Source organism: Lepidochelys kempii, chromosome 6, assembly GCF_965140285.1.
Source record: "Lepidochelys kempii isolate rLepKem1 chromosome 6, rLepKem1.hap1, whole genome shotgun sequence".
Lineage (NCBI taxonomy): Eukaryota > Metazoa > Chordata > Testudines > Cheloniidae > Lepidochelys > Lepidochelys kempii.
Window position 1 is genome coordinate 19459603 of NC_136385.1, and position 22055 is coordinate 19481657.

Genomic DNA, 22055 nt, shown 5'->3' on the forward strand with positions numbered 1-22055 from the left:
CAATTTCTTGTGCCAATTCTTTTAATATTCTTGGATGAAGATTATCTGGGCCCCCCGATTTAGTCCCATTAAGCTGTTTGAGTTTCGCTTCTACCTCAGATATGGTGATGTCTACCTCCATATCCTCATTCCCATTTATCATGCTACCATTATCCCTAAGATCCTCTTTAGTCTTATTAAAGACTGAGGCAAAGTATTTGTTTAGATATTGGGCCATGCCTAGATTATCCTTGACCTCCACTCCATCCTCAGTTTTTAGCGGTCCCACTTCTTCTTTCTTTGTTTTCTTCCTATTTATATGACTATAGAACCTTTTACTATTGGTTTTAATTCCCTTTGCAAGGTCCAACTCTACTTGACTTTTAGCCTGTCTCACTTTATCCCTACATATTCTGACCTCAATAAGGTAGCTTTCCTTACTGATCCCTCCCTTCTTCCACTCCCTATATGCTTTCTGCTTTTTCTTAATTACCTCTCTAAGATGCTTGCTCATCCAGCTTGGTCTACAACTCCTGCCTATGAATTTTTTCCCCTTTCTTGGGATGCAGGCTTCCGATAGCTTCTGCAGCTTTAATTTAAAATAATCCCAGGCCTCCTCTACCTTTAAACCCATAAATTCTTCAGTCCAATCCACTTCCCTAACTAATTTCCTTAATTTTTGAAAGTCAGCCCTTTTGAAATCAAAAACCCTAGTTGCAGATTTATTTTTGTTAATCCTTCCATTCAGTTTGAACTGAATTAGCTCATGATCACTTGAGCCAAGATTATCCCCTACAACCATTTCCTCTATGAGGTCCTCATTACTCACCAAGACCAAATCTAAAATGGCATCCCCTCTAGTCGGTTCAGCAACTACTTGCTGAAGGAATCCATCAGCTATCGCATCTAGGAAAATCTGACCCCTATTATTATTACTAGCACTCGTCCTCCAGTCTATATCTGGGAAGTTAAAGTCTCCCATGATCACACAGTTTCGATTAGTATTTACTTTATTAAAAACATTAAAAAGGGCTCTATCCATATCCAAATTAGATCCCGGCAGTCTATAGCACACCCCAAGCACTATCCCAGGGGAGGCTCTAATAGTAATCTTCCCCAATTTAATTGTTGCCCAGACAGACTCAGTCATATCCATTTCATCGCTTCTTATTTCTTTACATTCTATCTCATCATTGATATATAGTGCTACTCCACCACCTTTACCTTTATTTCGGTCTTTCCTAAACAGCACATACCCTTCAATACCTGTAGCCCAGTCATGACTACTATTCCACCAGGTCTCTGTTATACCTATAATATCTGGTTTCACTTCCTGCACCAGTAACTCTAGTTCCTCCATTTTGTTACCTAGGCTCCTTGCATTAGTGTACAAACATCTTAATTTTTGCTGTTTGGCCTCACTCACATTCTGTACCCTATTAGGCACGGTTATTTTACTACCAGTATAACCTATTAGACTTGTATCTACACTGCCCTTCCTCCTACCTACAGCTGTATCCACTCTTACTTCATTTTCTTTCCACTCTATGCTAAATTCTGGCGTGGAGATTACCTGGACATCTCCCAACCATCTCCCCCAAATTCCTAGTTTAAAGCTCTCTTAATCAGTTGTGCCAGCCTCCATCCTAGAAGTCTATTTCCTTCCCTACTCAGATGAAGTCCATCCCGAGAGAACTGTCCTCTATCCATGAATGCCTCCCAATGGCCATACATCCCAAAGCCCTCCTTATAGCACCACTGCCTAAGCCATCTATTGATAGTCATAATCTTGTCACACCTTTGTTGCCCTTCTCTAGGAACAGGCAGAATCCCACTAAAGATCACCTGAGCCTCAATTTCCTTAAGCGTCCTCCCCAGCCTAGCATAGTCTCCCTTAATACTTTCCAGCGAGAATCTAGCCGTATCATTTGTTCCCACATGAAGGATAATTAGGGGATTCTTTCCCGCTCCCTTTAGAATCCTTTTCAACCTCAGGTCTACATCCCGTATCTTAGCACCTGGAAGACAGCACACCCTCCTATTTTCTGGATCAGCTCTGGTTACAGGCCTATCTATTCTTCTCAGTAAAGAGTTCCCAATCACATAGACCTGCCTTTTCCTAGTGACGGTGCTATTCTCCAGTCTATCCCCTGTTCCCTCTGGCTGCAAGTTCTTTCCATTCCCATTCTCCCTTGTAATCCTTTTTAACCCATCCTGTATCCTCCTGGGGCTCATATTTGGTGTAATCTCTATTAACTGTTCCCCTCTTCCTATAGGACTAACCGCTCTTCTCTTCTTCCTTGCCCTGTCACCTTCAGTGACTACCGGCTGAGCCCCTTCTTCATTTTCCAACTCTGCAAACCTATTCTGAAGCTCTATTTCTCCTTCACTAGCCCGTCTTTTCCTCTGCCTAGTTCTTTTAGTCACATGCTTCCACTGACCACTTTCCTCACCCAGTCTCCCCTCAGAATTCCCTAGTCCTGCTTCCATCTGCAAGTCTGAGCTTTTCCCTTCAGATACCTCATGTCTTTGCTCCATAATCTGCTCAAACCCCTTCCTAAACTCTACCAGACTTTCCACCTGCATCTCCAAACCTCTGATCTTTTCCTCCATCAGCTCTATCAGACGGCATTTCATGCAGACAAAACTCTTACCAGGTGCCCCCTCCAGGATCATGTACATACCACAGCTTCCACATCCAGTCATCTTCATTGTGTCATCTGCTACATGGGTCACTCCCACTGCCACCTCTGAATCTGTCATAGCCTTCCCACCTAAATCCTGTTAATCTGGGAAACACAAACCACACCAAAACACCACCCACAGCAAAACCAAACCCCACACAAGCACCACAAGACAAACTCCCCTTTCAAACTCCCACTCAAACTCCCCTGTTTACAGCTCTGTTTGCTAGCTCCTGTGCCGCTGCAGCTGTCTGTGCCACTGCCTGACTGGCTGCTACCTTTAAAGGACCCCTAGTCAGTGAAGCCCCGCCCCCTAATCAGGGCTCAGCTTCTCTCCCAGCACAAAGCCCCTACAAGCCTCGACACATACAGATACTACCAATACAAAACCAAACAAACACAAATACCTTCTCCTCCAACAGAACTCCCACTCAAACTCCCCTGTTTACAGCTCTGTTTGCTAGCTCCTGTGCCGCTGCAGCTGTCTGTGCCGCTGCCTGACTGGCTGCTACCTTTAAAGGACCCCTAGTCAGTGAAGCCCCGCCCCCTAATCAGGGCTCATATGTCATATGTGGAACTGGAATGGTTGGAGGGATAAGAACCACCTGGTGACCCATGCATTCTTTTCCTTATTCCGCGCATCCACTGGAGGGGTGCATGGTCCATCACAAGAGTAAATCGCCGGCCTAAGAGGTAATAATGCAGTGTCTCCACAGCCCATTTGACAGCAAGGCATTCTCTCTCGACTACTGTGTATTTCTGTTCTCTTGGGAGAAGCTTTCTGCTTAGGTAGAGGATCGGGTGTTCCTCTTCTCCCACCATTTGTGACAGAACTGCCCTCAACCCCACCTCGGAAGCGTCTGTTTGTAAAATAAATTCCCTGTTAAAGTCTGGGGCTATGAGTACGGAGTCATTACAGAGGGCTGACCGAAGGTCTGTAAATGCCCCCTCTGCTGCGTCGGTCCACTTTACCATGTCTGGACCTTGGGCCTTCACCAGGTCCGTTAGGGGACTTGCCCTAGTGGCGAAGTGGGAAATAAAACATCGGTAGCAGCCTACCACGCCTAGGAACGCACGGACCTCCTTCTTTCGGGTCGGCCGGGGCCAGTTTTGAATTGCCTCTAGCTTATTCATTTGCGGCTTCACTATGCCCCTTCCCACAATATATCCCAGGTACCTAGCCTCTGCTAGCCCTCATCCTCAAAGGAAACCTGCACAACACTTTCAAAAGGTGAGCCTGGGAACTTAAATTCATTACTCTGATAGACACTAAAAATCACGATTTATGACTTATTACAAAAATCTGTAGTCCACTAATCCCCTCTTTTTGTTCTATGATTGTAGATGTCACTTTGCCTTAAATGGTCCCTTACAATATGGGACATGTTTGGAAAAAAATAAGAATTTGCCTAACTTTCCTATTCCTATTTCCTATTCAAAAAAATAAAGGTTATCTTAACAAATAATTTAGGATGATTCACATATGCGAGGTGAATGAGGGTGTTTTGGTGTCACCCTGAAATATAACCAAGGCTGGTGAGAGCCAGAGTGTAACTCAACTGTGGCTGGCAGGCTGCAGAGTGTGCCTTGAATGCTGGATAGCAGATTCTGAGCAGCCCAGGTGGGAGCTACTTCAGCAAGGCATTAAGGAACCAAAGGTCGCAGGGCAGGGGTGACAGAGCTGCTCATTAGTCTGGATTATACAACAGTATGTCTCACACACACACACACTTTTTAAAATCTTCAGAAAATTAAATCATTATTATCAATAGTTCTGCCCTTTAAAACAACATCTTGAATGTCAAAGGAACTGGCAGAAATCAAAGAAAAGAGAAAAAAAGCCCCCACTTCCAGAACATTTTACTTCAAGAGACTGATTTTCGGGAGAGTGGGAAATTAGTTTCTGCACATTTGTTTCTTTAGCAGAACAAACAAAAAAGGGGAGGGGCCGTAATACTGTATTTGCTAAACACATGCCCTTTCAGATTAAAGACCAATTGAAGGAAGAGGAGGAACACTTAATTTTCACAAAGGGCACAATGGCAGGGTTCTGAACAACAGTGGGCTCAGTGTATGCTCCCAATGGAGATATAAATGTTGACAGCCTGATGACTTATCTGCCAGACATAAAGGAAAGAAACAGTTTAACACACTTTTAAAAAAGGTCTGGGCTCAGACATCCCCAAGCCTGCCTTTCCAGCCACTGCAGTGCTCAAGGATCTCTGTTTCTCAGGGCTCCTTCTCAGGGTCAAGCTCCCCACGGCTTCTCTCATCTTCCGATCACTTTCTCATGGCTTACGTCCCCTACTGGCTATAACACACACAGACTCAGCTGCCACCAAACAAATCTCCTACCCCTGCATTTGCAACCAGACTTCAAAAAACTGCTCAGGCGGCATGGCTAAGCTTCTCATCTGCCTTTCCATGTGGCCTGTTGTTTCAAGCGGTGGTTCCTATTGTTTCTGCTATCACTATACAAAAGGACATTTAACTGGTCATCCTATTTAGCCTGAATGAAAGCTGGTTGGCAGATCCATCAGCTTTAACTACATATTGCCAGTGTTCTAATAGTGTTTCAAGTTAATTGAGAAGCATTTATGACTTTAAATCTTATGATGCCTTTTTCATAGAATCATAGAATTGGAATCATAGAATCAGAGTTGGAAGGGACCTCAGGAGGTCATCTAGTCCAACCCCCTGCTCAAAGCAGGACCGATCCCCGACTAAATCATCCCAGCCAGGGCTTTGTCAAGCCTGACCTTAAAAACTTCTAGGGAAGGAGATTCCACCACCTCCCTAGGTAACGCATTCCAGTGTTTCACTACCCTCCTAGTGAAAAAGTTTTTCCTAATATCCAAGCTAAATCTCCCCCACTGCAACTTGAGACCATTACTCCTTGTTCTGTCATCTGCTACCACTGAGAGCAGTCTAGATCCATCCTCTTTGGAAACCCCTTTTAGGTAGTTGAAAGCAACTGTCAAATCCCCCTTCATTTTTTTCTTCTGCAGACTAAACAATCCCAGTTCCCTCAGCCTCTCCTCATAAGTCATGTGTTCCAGACCCCTAATCATTTTTGTTGCCCTCTGCTTGACGTTTCCCAATTTTTCCCACATCCTTCTTGTAGTGTGGGGCCCAAAACTGGACACAGTACTCCAGATGAGGCCTCACCAATGTCGAATAGAGGAGAACGATCACGTCCCTCGATCTGCTGGCAATGCCCATACTTATACATCTCAAAATGCCATTGGCCTTCTTGGGAACAAGGGCACACTGCTGACTTATATCCAACTTCTCGTCCACTGTAACCCCTAGGTCCTTTTCTGCAGAACTGCTGCCGAGCCATTTGGTCCCTAGTCTGTAGCGGTGCATTGGATTCTTCCGTCCTAAGTGCAGGACTCTGCACTTGTCCTTGTTGAAACCCATCAGATTTCTTTTAGCCCAATCCTTCAATTTGTCTAGGTCCCTCTGAATCCTATCCCTACCCTCCAGCGTATCTACCACTCCTCCCAGTTTAGTGTCATCTGCAAACTTGCTGAGGGTGCAATCCACACCATCCTCCAGATCATTTATGAAGATATTGAACAAAACCGGCCCCAGGACCGACCCCCGGGGCACTCCACTTGATACCGGCTGCCAACTAGACATGGAGCCATTGATCACTACCCATTGAGCCTGACAATCTAGCCAGCTTTCTATCCACCTTATAGTCCATTCATCCAGCCCATATTCTTTAACTTGCTGGCAAGAATACTGTGGGAGACCGTGTCAAAAGCTTTGCTAAAGTCAAGGAACAACACGTCCACTGCTTTCCCTTCATCCACAGAACCAGTTATCTCATCATAGAAGGCAATTAGATTAGTCAGGCATGACTTGCCCTTTGTGAATCCATGCTGACTGTTCCTGATCACTTTCCTCTCCTCTAAGTGCTTCAGAATTGATTCCTTGAGGACCTGCTCCATGATTTTTCCAGGGACTGAGGTGAGGCTGACTGGCCTGTAGTCCCCAGGATCCTCCTTCTTCCCTTTTTTAAAGATGGGCACTACATTAGCCTTTTTCCAGTCATCTGGGACCTCCCCCAGTCGCCATGAGTTCTCAAAGATAATGGCCACTGGCTCTGCAATCACATCCGCCAACTCCTTTATCACTCTCGGATGCAATGCATCTGGCCCCATGGACTTGTGCTCGTCCAGCTTTTCTAAAGCTCGTCCAGCTTTTCTCAAGGAGTAATGGTCTCAAGTAATTGGTCCTGCTCTGAGCAGGGGGTTGGACTAGATGGCCTCCAGAGGTCCCTTCCAACTCTGTTATTCTATGATTCTATGCATCTCTCACCACACCTCATCCCAGACCCTCTAGCTGCGGTGGTTCTCTTCCCTGTTTCTTTGCCAGTTGTGGTTCCTTGCCTGGCACCATCAGTGGGCTCACCCCAACATCATTCCCCAGCCTTCAGCCCTCACTGTTTGCAGCTGTGCAGCTCAGATATATATATATATATAATGTCCACCTTCAGCCCTCACCAGCCATGGCTCTCTGGCCTGGGGAAGTTTGCAGGTGAACCCCCAACTAACTGCCTTCTGACTTCAGCTTTCACCAGCCTTCTCTGTCTCCACTGCTCAACCAGGAAATGCTCACCATCCCCTCCATCAGGGTCATCCCCTCCCTGAAGCTTGCAGCCCAATTCTGCTCTGCTTCTGGATTCTGGACTCTCATTGATAACTTCTAGGGGCAGTCCCCACACCTCATTACACCAAACTAGGGCACATCTGGATCGGAACAGGAGATATTGGCCCTATTCCATGTAAGGGGCCAGCTACCCTGCTATAAGCACCCAGGCAAGAATCTCACATGATTTACATGTGGATAAAACTTCTCTCCCCCTCCCAGCCTAGCTAAAAAATACCCCCAAATGCTGCCAAACAGAGTAATACTCTGCTTTCATATCATGTAAAGTGGCCCATTATAGACAGTGAGTAAATCAAGGTCAAGAGATGGTGAGGAAACTATAGGCATTAAACTAACTAGAAATAACCTGCTGTGAACCCAGAAAACAGAAGGATGTATATATATGTGGGTCAAATCTCTTCATTCCCCAAAGAAGTCCAATTCACATTTTTTCATCCCAAATTATAAGATGCACATTTCTTTCCCATATGAATCAAACATACCATAGATAATTTGTTTTGGTCCTTCAATATGTCATTCACCCTGAATTAAAAGCTTGACATTTATCTACCCTAGGAATCAGATACGTACATCTCTCTGTACATGAATAATCTGTCCTGTTCTTCCCATGTCATGTCTCATGTTCTACTATAGGTCCTGAAAGACGTGGAATGAAAGGTATTAGATATAACGAAAGAATGTTGCTTTCTTTCTAAACTATTGTTGCACTACAGAAGTGGTAGAAATGAAGGAGAAAGGAATATTGAAAGAGATAAGCACCTAACCAGAAATTCCTTAAAGGGGGAAATTTCAGTTGAGAATCTAGGCTAATAATGAAATACAATCTGTGAAATGAATGAAATATAAGATCCTTCTGACTAAGAAAAGCTTCTGAGAGATTTGTTGTACACTGACACCATCTACTGGAGATCCACACTTGCCCATTCTCTCTGAGCACGGACAGGTCAAGCATCCAATAGAAAATCAGAGAGTAGCCCTGGCCAATGAGCCATGAAATCAAGGTATATAAGACTGAGGTCACTGTGTGGGACCCCAGAGTTGCTGAACCATTGTAGAAGATACAGGATATTTGACTAGCCCCAAAGACTGAGAAGAAGAAGCGGTGAGATTCAATTTCAGAGATTGTATTTCTCTTTGTGATCTTTAAATATATATTGTGATACAGCATGGCCAGAGGGCAGCAGGAGAGTGTTTTTTTTTAAAGCAAAAAAGAGTTTTATTTGTATAACACTTACAAAGAATCACCAAAAAAGATAAAGCAAAACTATGCAACAAAACAAAAGCAAACGCAAGGTATAACACAGCAGCCTTCAGGAGGGAGAAGTGTTCAGGCTAGCCTGGGCCCAGAGTGGGGGGGCTTCCTCGACACTCGTGGTCTTCCACCCTCCTGAGTTACCTGGTGGCCTAGAGTGGGGGGGCTTCCTCGACACTCATGGTCTTCCACCCCCTCGAGTTACCTAGTGCCACGCCCAGTGTCACCGATTATTCCTCTCCTGAGAGTGCCTGACAAGATGGGCACGGCTGCGGGGTGGGCGGTTTGGGGGTGGCGGGGGTGTACATCCATGTGTTATAGGACCCCTCCTAGGTGACAGTGATGATGGTATCCACAGCGGCAACGGCTGGGGCTGGGGTCTCTCGCTCTTCCCCTCAATCAAAGGGTCAGACGGAGGGAACCGGACGGGGTCACCGAGCAGAGAACCTTGGACAGCGCCCACCGCTCCTCGAAGGCGTCAAGGGAGTCGGTGGACGCCACCCAGAGGAACTCCGCCCGGATAAGTGAATGTACTAAGGATCGGAAAACGGCCCTACAGTAGCAGGAGAGTGTTAGAAGGGAGCCTTATTCCCTGTAGAGGGAAGAAAGTTTGCTATAGATTAATTAAAGCACCTGAAGCCAATTAGAGCACCTGAAGCCAGTCACCTGATAAAAACCCCCTGCTTCAATCAGACAAGGGGAGGAGTTGAAGCAGAGTGGATTGGTGTGGGAGCAGAGAGCAGTTTGGAGGGAAGCAGAGGAGAGTTTGGAGAAGTGCTACAGTGGGCTAAGAAGACCAAGACCCTAGGTAAAGGGATACCTGGTTTGTGCAGAGGGAGGGCAGGAAGCCCACAAGCTGAAGGGCAGGAAAGGGAAGTAGCCCAGGGGAAGGAACCGCTAGTTCAAGTGGTTTACCGCTATCCCTAGGGCCCCTGGGCTGGGACCTGGAGTAGAGGGCAGGCCTGGGTCCCTCCCTCTCCACTCCCCTCCTCTAGGACACTAGTGGGGCAGTTAATACCCCAGTTCAGGGGCAAGAAACGGTGCCCTGAACCCCCCACCCCAAGAAGAGAGATAGTAGTGCCGGCAATTTGCCACACGTGGCATCAGCAGTGGGATATACGCGCTGGGGACTTAAACCAGGGTTAGCCAAAACCCTCCCATCCCTAAGATGGATGACGTGGTCAAGGCCCTAATACAAGCCACTGCAGCCCAGCAGGAGGCTACCCGGGTCCAAGCAACCACCCAACAGGAGGCGACTCAGATGCAGCAGGAGACTAATCATCTGTTGATGAGTCAGGCTGCCTGGGACCGAGCCCTGCTGCAACAGCTGGTGAACCAGCTGACGGCCCTTATGGAGCTGAACCGCAACTGCGACGGGACCCAGACCATACGGGCCAGCCACTGCCTACAGAAAATGACACGGGAGGATGATGTGGAGGTATACCTCCTGGCTTTTGAAAGAGCAGCCCTGCAGGAGGCCTGGCCCCAAGATCAGTGGTCTAGTATCCTTGCCCTGTTCCTGTGTGGGGAGGCCCAGAAGGTCTACTACGATATGGCCGTGGAGACTGCAGCAGATTACCCCCAGCTGAAGGCAGAGATCCTGGCCAGAGCCAGAGTAACCACGGCATTACAAGCCCAGAGGTTCCAAGAGTGGCAGTATACAGAGGACAAGACACCCTGATTGCAATTGTTTCACCTGATCCACCTGACCCAGAAATGGCTGCGCCCTGAGGCCCTCAGCTCTGAGAAGACGATGGAGCTCCTGGTACTGGACCGGTATATGAGGGGGCTACCACCAGGCCTCCGGGCTTGGGTTGGCCAGAATGACCCCTCCACCTATGATGAGTTGGTCTCCCTTGTGGAAAGACAGCTGGCAACCTGTGAACTGTTCCAGACCCCAGGGGGTGAGACACAGCAAACCAGGAAGCCAGTCCCAAACCCAAAGCCCCAGACTGTCAAGAACTACAGAAAAACCATAACTGGGAGGAAAGACACCGAGGAATGGCCCGAGGCCAAGAAGGGACCTTGGGGGTTGGGAAGAGAGGGCTGGGGGGCCGGTCAAATAGCCCCAGGCAGAGGGCAGCAGCTGCAATAAGGGGGCAGTGTTATGAGTGTGGGGAATTGGGGCATATGCCCAATGCCCCAACAGGGAAGAGCCTATGCTATGTAATCTGGGGGATCACGGGGAGCAATGTGGTCTAATCGGCCTGGTAGAGGTCGCAATGACCTTGCATGGGTATACAAGATCAGTAAAATGAATGGTATTGAGACCATAGCATTAGTAGATTCCGGGAGTGCTGTCACGCTGGTCTCGGGGAAGTTGGTGGGGCAAGACCAACTAACCCGGGCCAAAAACATAGGGGTAACATGCGTTCATGGCACCGTAAATTTCTACCCCACAATCCCGGTATGGATTGATATCCAGGGGAATACTACCAGGGTGACTTCAGGGGTGGTCCCCAGGATCCCCTACCCTGTCTTAATTGGTAGGGACTTCTCCGGGTTTGAGAGCTTACTCCCCCCAGTAGAGCCAGGGGAGGGTAGCAACCCCTGGGCTGAGATGGTGGCACCTACAGATAGCCTCACCCCAATGTTTGCCGAATTTGCCCCAGAGTTATTCTCATCCCCTGGAAAACCCCGAAAGTCTAGGCGGGAAAGGAGGGCAGATAAAAGATTAGGGACCAGGATTCTAGCAGAGAACCAGAAAACCTCCCTTGTTGGTAGGCGAACCCATTCAGGAGGCCAGGAGATAATTCAGGCCAGTGAGGACTTGGAGGCGGTTCCTAGCCCAAGTAGGGGCCACCCAGGGGGTGGAGTAGAAACGGGCCCCCTGGAATTAGGTCAGATCAGTACTGCACGTGAGCATTTCGGGCAGGACCAAGCCAATGACCTGCTATATGCGAATGTGAGGGAGGAGGTAGTGGAAGTAAATGGCGTACCCGTGGAAGGAAAGAACAAAGGGCCAAGGCCATATTATGTGCTCAAATGCGATCTGTTGTACAGGATAGCGCAAATACGAAGGGAAGAACTAGAAAAACTCTTAGTCCCATGGAGACACACAAGGGCAGTACTAGAGTTAGCTCACAGTCATCTATTTGGGGGACATCTAGGAGTAGACAAGACATTGGATAGAGTCCTAAGAAGGTTTTATTGGCCAGGAATATGTTCAGAGGTCCAGCGCTATTGTGCCTCCTGCCCGGAATGCCAGTTGCATAGACCCCTACCTCAATTGCGGGCCCCATTAGTACCTTTGCCTAATATCGAAGTCCCTTTCGAGAGGATAGCCATGGACATAGTGGGCCCACTGGAAAGATCGGCATGGGGCCACCGAAACATACTAGTCATCCTTGACTATGCCACGCGGTATCCAGAAGCCATTCCTTGAAGAGACCCCATATCCAAGGCAATAGCAAAAGAACTACTCCAGGTTTTTTCCAGAGTGGGCATCCCTAAGGAGATCCTGACAGACCAAGGACACCCTTTCATGTCAAAATTAATGAAAGACGTATGTACCCTACTCTGCATCCAGGCCATACGGACCTTAGTCTACCACCCACAAACAGATGGACTGGTCAAGCGGTTTAACTGTACCCTTAAAAGTATGATCCAGAAGGTGGTAGCACAGGACAGAAAAGACTGTGATACCCTTCTATTGTATCTAATGTTTGCTATACGGGAAGTCCCCCGGGCGTCCACTGGTTTCTCTCCTTTTGAACTACTATTCGGATGCCACCCATGCGGAATATTAGATATTGCCAAGGAAGATTGGGAAGAACTACCCAACCCAGGAAAGAATGTCAGTGAGCACATGACACAGATGAGAGAGCGAATAACTCAAGTAACCCCATAGTACGAGAACATTTGGAAAAAGCACAAGAGGCCCAGCAGACATATTACAACTATTGGGCGAAAGTATGGAGATTTCAGCCGGGGGAACGGGTGATGATGCTAGTGCCAACAGCAGAAAGCAAACTCCTAGCCAGTTGGCATGGACCATATGAGATAGTGGAAGCCACTGGGGAGGTGGACTATAAGGTCAGACAACCAGACCACCGAAGGCCAGAGCAAATCTACCACATCAACTTACTGAAGCCCTGGCGTGACCGAGAGACGTGCTTGGTCATTCAGGGAGCTCCACCCCAGACAGACGACCCACAGGGGCAAGTGAAGATATCTCCTGAGTTAACTCTAGAACAACGAACAGAGGTCATTGATATGATCCAACGGAACCAGGATGTGTTCTGTACACAGCTGGGCCATACGACACTGGTCCAACATCATATTGTTACCAGGCCCGGAGTAAGGGTGACAATAAGACTGTACTGAATACTGGAAGCTAAAAGGGAAGAAATTAGGCTGGAACTTGGGCTTATCGAAGAATCCCACAGCCAGTGGTCCAGCCCTATCATCCTAGTCCCCAAGCCTGACAGCACCCTGAGGTTTTGCAACGACTTCCAGAAGTTGAATGAAGTATCCCAATTCGATTCCTATCCGATACCACGCATTGATGAGCTAGTTGATCAGTTAGGCAAGGCCCGATACCTAACCACTCTGGACCTGACCAAAGGATATTAGCAAATTCCCCTGGCTGAGAATGCCAAGGGAAAGACTGCCTTCTCTACACCAGATGGCCTGTTCCAATACACTGTCCTTCCTTTCGTACTCCATGGGGCCCCTGCAACATTCCAACGACTTATGGACAAATTGCTGTGACCCCATGCCAAGTATGCCACCGCCTATCTAGACGACATAGTCATCCATAGCCCTGACTGGGAAATGCACCTAGGAAAAGTAGAAGCGGTGCTAGATGCCCTGCGGAAGGCCGGTCTCACTGCCAACCCTCTCAAGTGCATAATAGGACTAGCTGAGATCAGCTACCTCGGGTATGTAGTAGGGAGAGGTTTGGTGAAACCCCAATGGAACAAAGTGGAGGCAATACAAGGTTGGCCTTGACCAGTCCGCAAAAAGCAGTTCAGAGCATTTCTAGGGATAGTAGGATACTATCGGAGATTCATCCCTCATTTCGCCACAAGAGCAGAGCCATTGACGGATTTGATAAAGGCTCGGGGCCCCGAGATAGTAAAGTGGACTGATGAGGCAGAAGGAGCATTTGCAGATTTAAGGACAGCCCTTTGCTGCCATCCAGTACTCATAGCCCCAGACTTCGAGAAGGAATTCATCCTACAAACAGATGCCTCGGAGGTAGGGCTAGGAGCCGTCCTTTCACAGATGGTAGGGGAGGAGGAACACCCGATCTTGTACCTCAGCTGGAAACTCCTCCCCAGGGAACAAAAGAATGCCGTCCTTGAAAAGGAATGTCTGGCAGTAAAATGGGCGATGGAGACTCTCCGCTACTACCTACTGGGGCGGCGGTTTACCCTCGTGACAGACCACGTCCCACTCCAATGGATGCGCAGAAACAAGGAGAAGAACACAAGAGTGACTAGGTGGTTCCTCTCCCTGCAGCCCTTCCATTTCCGGGTACAGCATAGGGCACTGCTGTGTCAGGGCTCTCATGACATTTTGGATTGTATATAACATGATCTCGCCTCATTCCTTCCAATACCCCTGATGTTACAGTATATGTTGCACCAATATGGTTCTACGGTGGAGGCACCTGGGATTTTCCCCTGGCCAGTCCTCCAGAATTACTTTGTTGTGCTTGTGACGTTGCACTCCATATGCTTTATGAAAATATGCTTGTAAATATGAATATGACATAACTTGAATATGCTTTATGCTAAATATGCCATGTAACATATCTTTGCAAAGGTTATGATCTACTGAATATATTCATCCTATTTGTATGCATGTATCATTTGTATATCGGAAGTTATGAGCGTTGGCTCTATGCTTGTATCTCAATGTGTTTGATTCCGAGTAGCATCAGTGAAACATTTTGTCAACTTCTTGAGAAAGGACTATTCTGAGTAAGTGCCCAATCAAGAAACACTTAACTGACAATGGGCCTTGGGAGACTCCAATCCACATCTGAGGAGCCTTCCTGGGAACGTTTGAGGTAACATGTGAGCAGTGGCTGTTCTATTTGCACACTGAGTCATGCATGGACATGTGACTTGCCCATTTGACTCCAAACTCCATCTTGCTGCTGTGATTTTGCACAGAAGAACAAAGGGGTTTCTGCCAACAAGAGAGAGAATATAAAAGGCCCTGGAAGTCCCTCCATTTTGTCTTCAGCTGGCTCAAGAGGCTGCTAGTCAGGAGAACACCCCTGTTTATCACCTGTGATGTAAGCTGGAACTAACAAGGACTGTACAAGAGGAAAGGATTGGGACCAGGCTAGGAAAGAATCCAGTCTGTGAAGCATGCTTATTGGAACATCTTTGAGTGTGAGATATTACCTGTAACTAGATCCTCAGTGTATTAAGTTAGCTTTGCGTATTTTGATTTATTTTACTTAGTAACTTAACTTGTTCTCTCTGTTATTACTTGAAACCACTTAAATCCTACTTTTTATACTTAATAAAATCACTTTGGTTTATTAATAAACCCAGAGTAAGTGATTAATACTTTGGGGAGCAAACAGCTGTGCATATCTCTCTATCAGTGTTATAGAGGGCAGACAATTTACTAATTTATCCTGTATAAAGCTTTATCCTGAGTAAAACGGATTTATTTGGGGTTTAGGCTCCCAGAAAGACTGAATACTGGGTACTGGGAAAGTCCCTGTTAACTAAGAAGCCCTTAAACTGAGTGAATCTCAGTTTCTATGAACTTCAGGGGGGTGTGGCCCAACCTCTTGGTCTGTACTGGAGCCAACTGGTGTGTCCAGTCCAGCAAGATGGGAGCAGTGGGAACCCTTTTCTGGCAGGGGGGTTTGTTCTCAGTGGTAACCCAGCACATCTAGTGACAGTCTTGAGGGAATTTCTGTGACCCAACCCATCACAGTGCTGTTGTTAGGCTGGCCATTTTCTGTTTCTTGTCTGAGTTGTCAGACTTTGTTTCGGAAATGTGTCGTATTGGAGCCAAACTCCTCCTGTTGCAGCTCCCTGATTTCCCTATTTATAGATGCCCTTGCAAGTACAGATGCTATAAGAGGCTCCTTTCTGGGCCTTTGTGTCACATTAATGAGTACTTTTGCAAAGTTATAATCATTTTCTGATGTATTGGCTGTAGTAGCTCAGAGCCCTCCCCATCTAGTGTCTCGTGTCTAGCAGTTGGAGATTTTTGCTACAGGCAGTTGCCAATGAGCCGCATGCTATTGTAGGCAGTCCCATCGTACCACCCCCTCCATACACTTAGCCAGCTCCTCATGGCTCCCTTTCGAAGGCTGTTCCAGAACTTCACTCCTCTGATGGTTAGAAACCTTTGCCTAATTTCAAGCCTAAACTTGTTGATGGCGAGTTTATAGCCATTTGTTCCTGTGTCCACTTAACCTAAATAATTCCTCTCCCTCCTGCTATTTATCTCTCTGATGTATTTATAGAGAGCAATCATATCTCCCCTCAGCCTTCTTTTGCTTAGGCCACACAAGCCAAGCCCCCTGAGTCTCCTCTCATACGGTAGGTTTTCCGTTCCAAGGATCATCCGAGTACCCCTTCTCTGCACCTGTTCCAGTCTGAATTAATTAATGTTTCTTAAACATGGGAGACCAGAATTACACACCATATTCCAGATGAGGTTTTACCAGTGCCTTGTATAATGGCAATACTGGAAATACCTCTACTGGAAATACCTCACCTGATGCATCCTAGGATTCTATTAGCCTTTTTATTGGTCACACCACATTGATGGCTCATAGTCACTCTGTGATCAACCAATACACCCAGGTATCTCTCCTCCTATGTCACTTCCAGCTTATGGCAAAAAATCTTGTTCTTAGTCCCTAAATGCCTGACCTTGCATTTTGCACTATTAAATTTCATCCCATATCTATTATTACAGGTTACAAGATAATTGAGACCTTCCTGTGTGATATTACGGTCCTCCTCCATATTGGCTATACCTGCCAACTTTGTGTCATCTGCAAATTTTATTAGTACACTCTCACTTTTTGTGCCAAGGTCAGTAATAAAAATGTTAAATAAGATTGGTCCCAAGACCAATCCCTGAGGAACAAAGAAAAGCTCCCAGACTGCTGCACTGGGGCACCACAGTATGCGGCGGAGGTTAAAGACTATTTAGAAAAGCTGGACATGCACAAGTCCATGGGGACAGATCTAATGCATCCAAAGGTGCTGACAGAGTTGGCTGATGTGATTGCAGAGCCATTGGCCATTATCTCTGAAAACTCGTGGCAATCAGGGGAGATCCTGGATGATTGTAATAAGGCAAATATAGTGCCCATTTTTTTAAAAGGGAAGAAGGAGAATCCAGGGAACTACAGACCGCTCAGCTTCACCTCAGTCTCAGGAAAAATCATGGAGCAGGTCCTCAAGGAATCCATTATGAAACATGTGGAGGAAAGGAAGGTGATCAGGAACAGCTAACATGGATTCACCAAGGGCAAGTTATGCCTGACCAACCTAATTGCCTTCATTGATGAGATAACTGACTCTGTGGATATGGGGAAAGTGGTAGACATGATATACCTTGACTTTAGCAAAATTTTTGATACGGTTTCCCATAGTATTCTTGCCAGCAAGCTTAAGAAGTATGGATTGGATGATTGGACTATAAGGTGGCTAGTAAGCTGTCTAGCTCATTGGGCTCAATGGGTAGTGATCAACAGTTTGATGTCTAGTTGGCAGCTGGTATCAAGCAGAGTGCCCTAGAGGTCGGTGCTCGGGCTGGTTTTGTTAAACACCTTCATTAATGATCTGGATAATGGGATGGATTGCACCCTCAGCAAGTTCACGGATGACACTAAGCTTGGGGGAGAGATAGATATGCTGGAGGGTAGGGATAGGGTCCAGAGTGATCTAGACAAATTGGAAGATTGGGCCAAAAGAAATCTGATGAGGTTCAACAAGGACAAGTGCAGAGTCCTGCACACAGGACGGAAGAATCCCAGGCACTGGTACAGGCTGGGGACCGACTGGCTAAGTGGCAGTTCTGCAGAAAAGGACCTGGGGATTACAGTGGATGAGAAGCTGGATATGAGTCAACTGTGTGCCCTTGTTGCCAAGAAGGTCAATGGCATATTGGGCTGTATTAGTAGGAGCATTGCCAGCAGATTGAGGGAAGTGATTATTCCCCTCTATTCGGCACTGGTGAGGCCACATCAGGAGTATAGCATCCAGTTTTGGTCCCCCCTCACTACAAAAAGAATGTAAACAAATTGGAGAGTGTCCAGTGGTTGGATACCACTGGATGGTTATAAACTGTTCAGGAAGGACAGGCAGGGCAGAAAAGGTGGGGGAGTAGCACTGTATGTAAGGGAGCAGTATGACTGCTCAGAGCTCCGGTACGAAACTGCAGAAAAACCTGAGTGTCTCTGGATTAAGTTTAGAAGTGTGTGCAACAAGAGTGATGTAGTGGTGGGAGTCTGCTATAGACCACCAGACCAGGGGGATGAGGTAGATGAGGCTTTCTTCCGGCAGCTCACGGAAGCTACTAGATCGCATGCCCTGATTCTCATGGGTGACTTTAATTTTCCTGATAGGGAGAGCAATACAGCGGTGCATAGACAATCCAGGAAGTTTTTGGAAAGTGTAGGGGACAATTTCCTGGTGCAAGTGCTAGAGGAGCCAACTAGGGGGGGCGCTTTTCTTGACCTGCTGCTCACAAACCGGGTAGAATTAGTGGGGGAAGCAAAAGTGGATGGGAATCTGGGAGGCAGTGACCATGAGTTGGTTGAGTTCAGGATCCTGACGCAGGGAAGAAAGGTAAGCAGCAGGATACGGACCCTGGACTTCAGGAAAGCAGACTTCGACTCCCTCAGGGAACGGATGGCCAGGATCCCCTGGGGGACTAACTTGAAGGGGAAAGGAGTCCAGGAGAGCTGGCTGTATTTCAAGGAATCCCTGTTGAGGTTACAGGGACAAACCATCCCAATGAGTTGAAAGAATAGTAAATATGGCAGGCGACCAGCTTGGTTTAATGGTGAAATCCTAGCGGATCTTAAACATAAAAAAGAAGCTTACAAGAAGTGAAAGGTTGGACATATGACCAGGGAAGAGTATACAAATATTGCTCGGGCATGTAGGAATGATATCAGGAGCGCCAAATCGCACCTGGAGCTGCAGCTAGCGAGAGATGTCAAGAGTAACAAGAAGGGTTTCTTCAGGTATGTTGGCAACAAGAAGAAAGCCAAGGAAAGTGTGGGCCCCTTACTGAATGAGGGAGGCAACCTAGTGACAGAGGATGTGGAAAAAGCTAATGTGCTCAATGCTTTTTTTGCCTCTGTCTTCACTAACAAGGTCAGCTCCCAGACTGCTGCACTGGGCATCACAAAATGGGGAAGAGATGGCCAGCCCTCTGTGGAGATAGAGGTGGTTAGGGACTATTTAGAAAAACTGGACGTGCACAAGTCCATGGGGCCGGACGAGTTGCATCCGAGAGTGCTGAAGGAATTGGCGGCTGTGATTGCAGAGCCATTGGCCATTATCTTTGAAAACTCGTGGTGAACCGGGGAAGTCCCGGATGACTGGAAAAAGGCTAATGTAGTGCCCATCTTTAAAAAAGGGAAGAAGGAGGATCCTGGGAACTACAGGCCAGTCAGCCTCACCTCAGTCCCTGGAAAAATCATGGAGCAGGTCCTCAAAGAATCAATCCTGATTCTTGCATGAGAGGAAAGTGATCAGGAACTGCCAGCATGGATTCACCAAGGGAAGGTCATGCCTGACTAATCTAATCGCTTTTTATGATGAGATTACTGGTTCTGTGGATGAAGGGAAAGCAGTGGACGTATTGTTTCTTGACTTTAGCAAAGCTTTTGACACGGTCTCCCACAGTATTCTTGTCAGCAAGTTAAGGAAGTATGGGCTGGATGAATGCACTATAAGGTGGGTAGAAAGCTGGCTAGATTGTCGGGCTCAATGGGTAGTGATCAATGGCTCCATCTCTAGTTGGCTGCCGGTGTCAAGTGGAGTGCCCCAAGGGTCGGTCCTGGGGCCGGTTTTGTTCAATATCTTCATAAATGATCTGGAGGATGGTGTGGATTGCACTCTCAGCAAATTTGCGGATGATACTAAACTGGGAGGAGTGGTAGATATGCTGGAGGGGAGGGATAGGATACAGAGGGACCTAGACAAATTGGAGGATTGGGCCAAAAGAAATCTGATGAGGTTCAATAAGGATAAGTGCAGGGTCCTGCACTTAGGATGGAAGAATCCAATGCACCGCTACAGACTAGGGACCGAATGGCTAGGCAGCAATTCTGCGGAAAAGGACCTAGGGGTGACAGTGGACGAGAAGCTGGATATGAGTCAGCAGTGTGCCCTTGTTGCCAAGAAGTCCAATGGCATTTTGGGATGTATAAGTAGGGGCATAGCGAGCAGATCGAGGGACGTGATCGTTCCCCTCTATTCGACATTGGTGAGGCCTCATCTGGAGTACTGTGTCCAGTTCTGGGCCCCACACTACAAGAAGGATGTGGATAAATTGGAGAGAGTCCAGCGAAGGGCAACAAAAATGATTAGGGGTCTGGAACACATGACTTATGAGGAGAGGCTGAGGGAGCTGGGATTGTTTAGCCTGCAGAAGAGAAGAATGAGGGGGGATTTGATAGCTGCTTTCAACTACCTGAAAGGGGGTTCCAAAGAGGATGGCTCTAGACTGTTCTCAATGGTAGCAGATGACAGAACGAGGAGTAATGGTCTCAAGTTGCAGTGGGGGAGGTTTAGATTGGATATTAGGAAAAACTTTTTCACTAAGAGGGTGGTGAAACACTGGAATGCGTTACCTAGGGAGGTGGTAGAATCTCCTTCCTTAGAGGTTTTTAAGGTCAGGCTTGACAAAGCCCTGGCTGGGATGATTTAACTGGGAATTGGTCCTGCTTTGAGCAGGGGGTTGGACTAGATGACCTTCAGGGGTCCCTTCCAACCCTGATATTCTATGATTCTATGATTCAGTGGAGGGCAATGAAAATGACTAGGGGGCTGGAGCACATGACTTATAAGGAAAGGTTGAGGGAACTGGGTTTATTTAGTCTGCAGAAGAGAAGAGTGGGGGGGATTTGATAGCAGCCTTCAACTACCTGAAGGGGGTTCCAAAGAGGATGGAGCTAGGCTGTTCTTAGTGGTGGCAGATGACAGAACAAGGAGCAATGGTCTCAAGTTGCAGTGCATGGCGGGGTCTAGGTTGGATATTAGGAAACACTATTCCATTAGGAGGGTGGTGAAGCACTGGAATGGGTTACATAGGGAGGTGGCGGAATCTCCATACTTAGAGGTTTTTAAGGCCCAGCTTGACAAAGCCCTGGCTGGGATGATTTAGTTGGGGTTGGCCCTGCTTTGAGCAAGGAGTTGGTCTAGATGAACTCCTTAGGGTTGGAAGAGACCTCATCTTCTATGATTCTATGAACTCCACTAGCAACCTCCCTCCAGCCTGACAGTTCACCTTTCAGTATGACCCACTGTGGTCATCCCTTTAACCAGTTCCTTATCCACCTTTAAATTCTCATATTAATCCCCATCTACTCCAATTTAACTAATAATTTCCCATATGGAACTGTATCAAATGCCTTACTGAAATCCAGGTAGATTAGATCTATTGCATTTATTTTGTCTAAAAAATAAGTTATCTTCTCAATGAAGGAGATCAGGTTAGTCTGGAGGGGATGGCATGATGGGACTGCCTACAATGGCATATGGTCCATTGGAGACTGCTGGTAGCAAAAATCCTCAACTGCTGGTCACGAGACACTAGATGGAGAAGGCTCTGAGTTACTACAGAGAATTCTTTCCCAGGTATCTGCTAGACAGGTCTTGCCCACAAGCTCAGGGTCTAACTGATTGCCATATTTGGAGTTTGAAAGGAATTTTTCCCCAGCTCAGATTGGTCGAGATGCTGGGGGGTTTTGCCTTCCTCTGCAGCATGGGGCACAGGTCACTTGCAGGTTTCAATGGTGTAAATGGTGGAGTCTCTGTAACTTGAAGTCTTTAAACCATGATTTGAGGACTTCAGTGACTCAGGGGGTACCGAGGTGACTCTCAGTCCTGGGTGCCCCGAGAACCATCACAATGGTACAAAGAGAGAGAGAAAAAACATCCCTTGCTCCCTTCCAAAACCCCACCTTTGAATCAGGGAGAAATTAGATCAAACCAGGATACATGAATGGTAAACAAATAGACTTCTACAGACGCTCCCCGACTTACGCAATCGTTCCATTCCAGAAAGCCTTGCGTAACTCAAATTTTGCATAAGTCTGAAACTTATACCATACATTACACAAAAATTTCCACGACTCGAAAATTCTATTTCTGGCTTACGGAGCTTTTTTCATAAGTGTGAATTTGCGTAAGTCGGGTCTTGCATAACCTGGGGAGTGTTTGACAGGGTTTAGACACCACGGTGACAGGCAACTTAGAAATACCTAAGATTAAAATACCTAAAGT

General features: G+C 47.0%; 1 protein-coding gene across 1 annotated transcript in view; it reads right to left on the reverse strand.

The window, feature by feature from the left end:
• LOC140913584 (NACHT, LRR and PYD domains-containing protein 12) overlaps positions 1 to 22055 on the reverse strand; it is a 176261-nt gene that overhangs the window by 72207 nt on the left and 81999 nt on the right. The window lies entirely within an intron of this gene.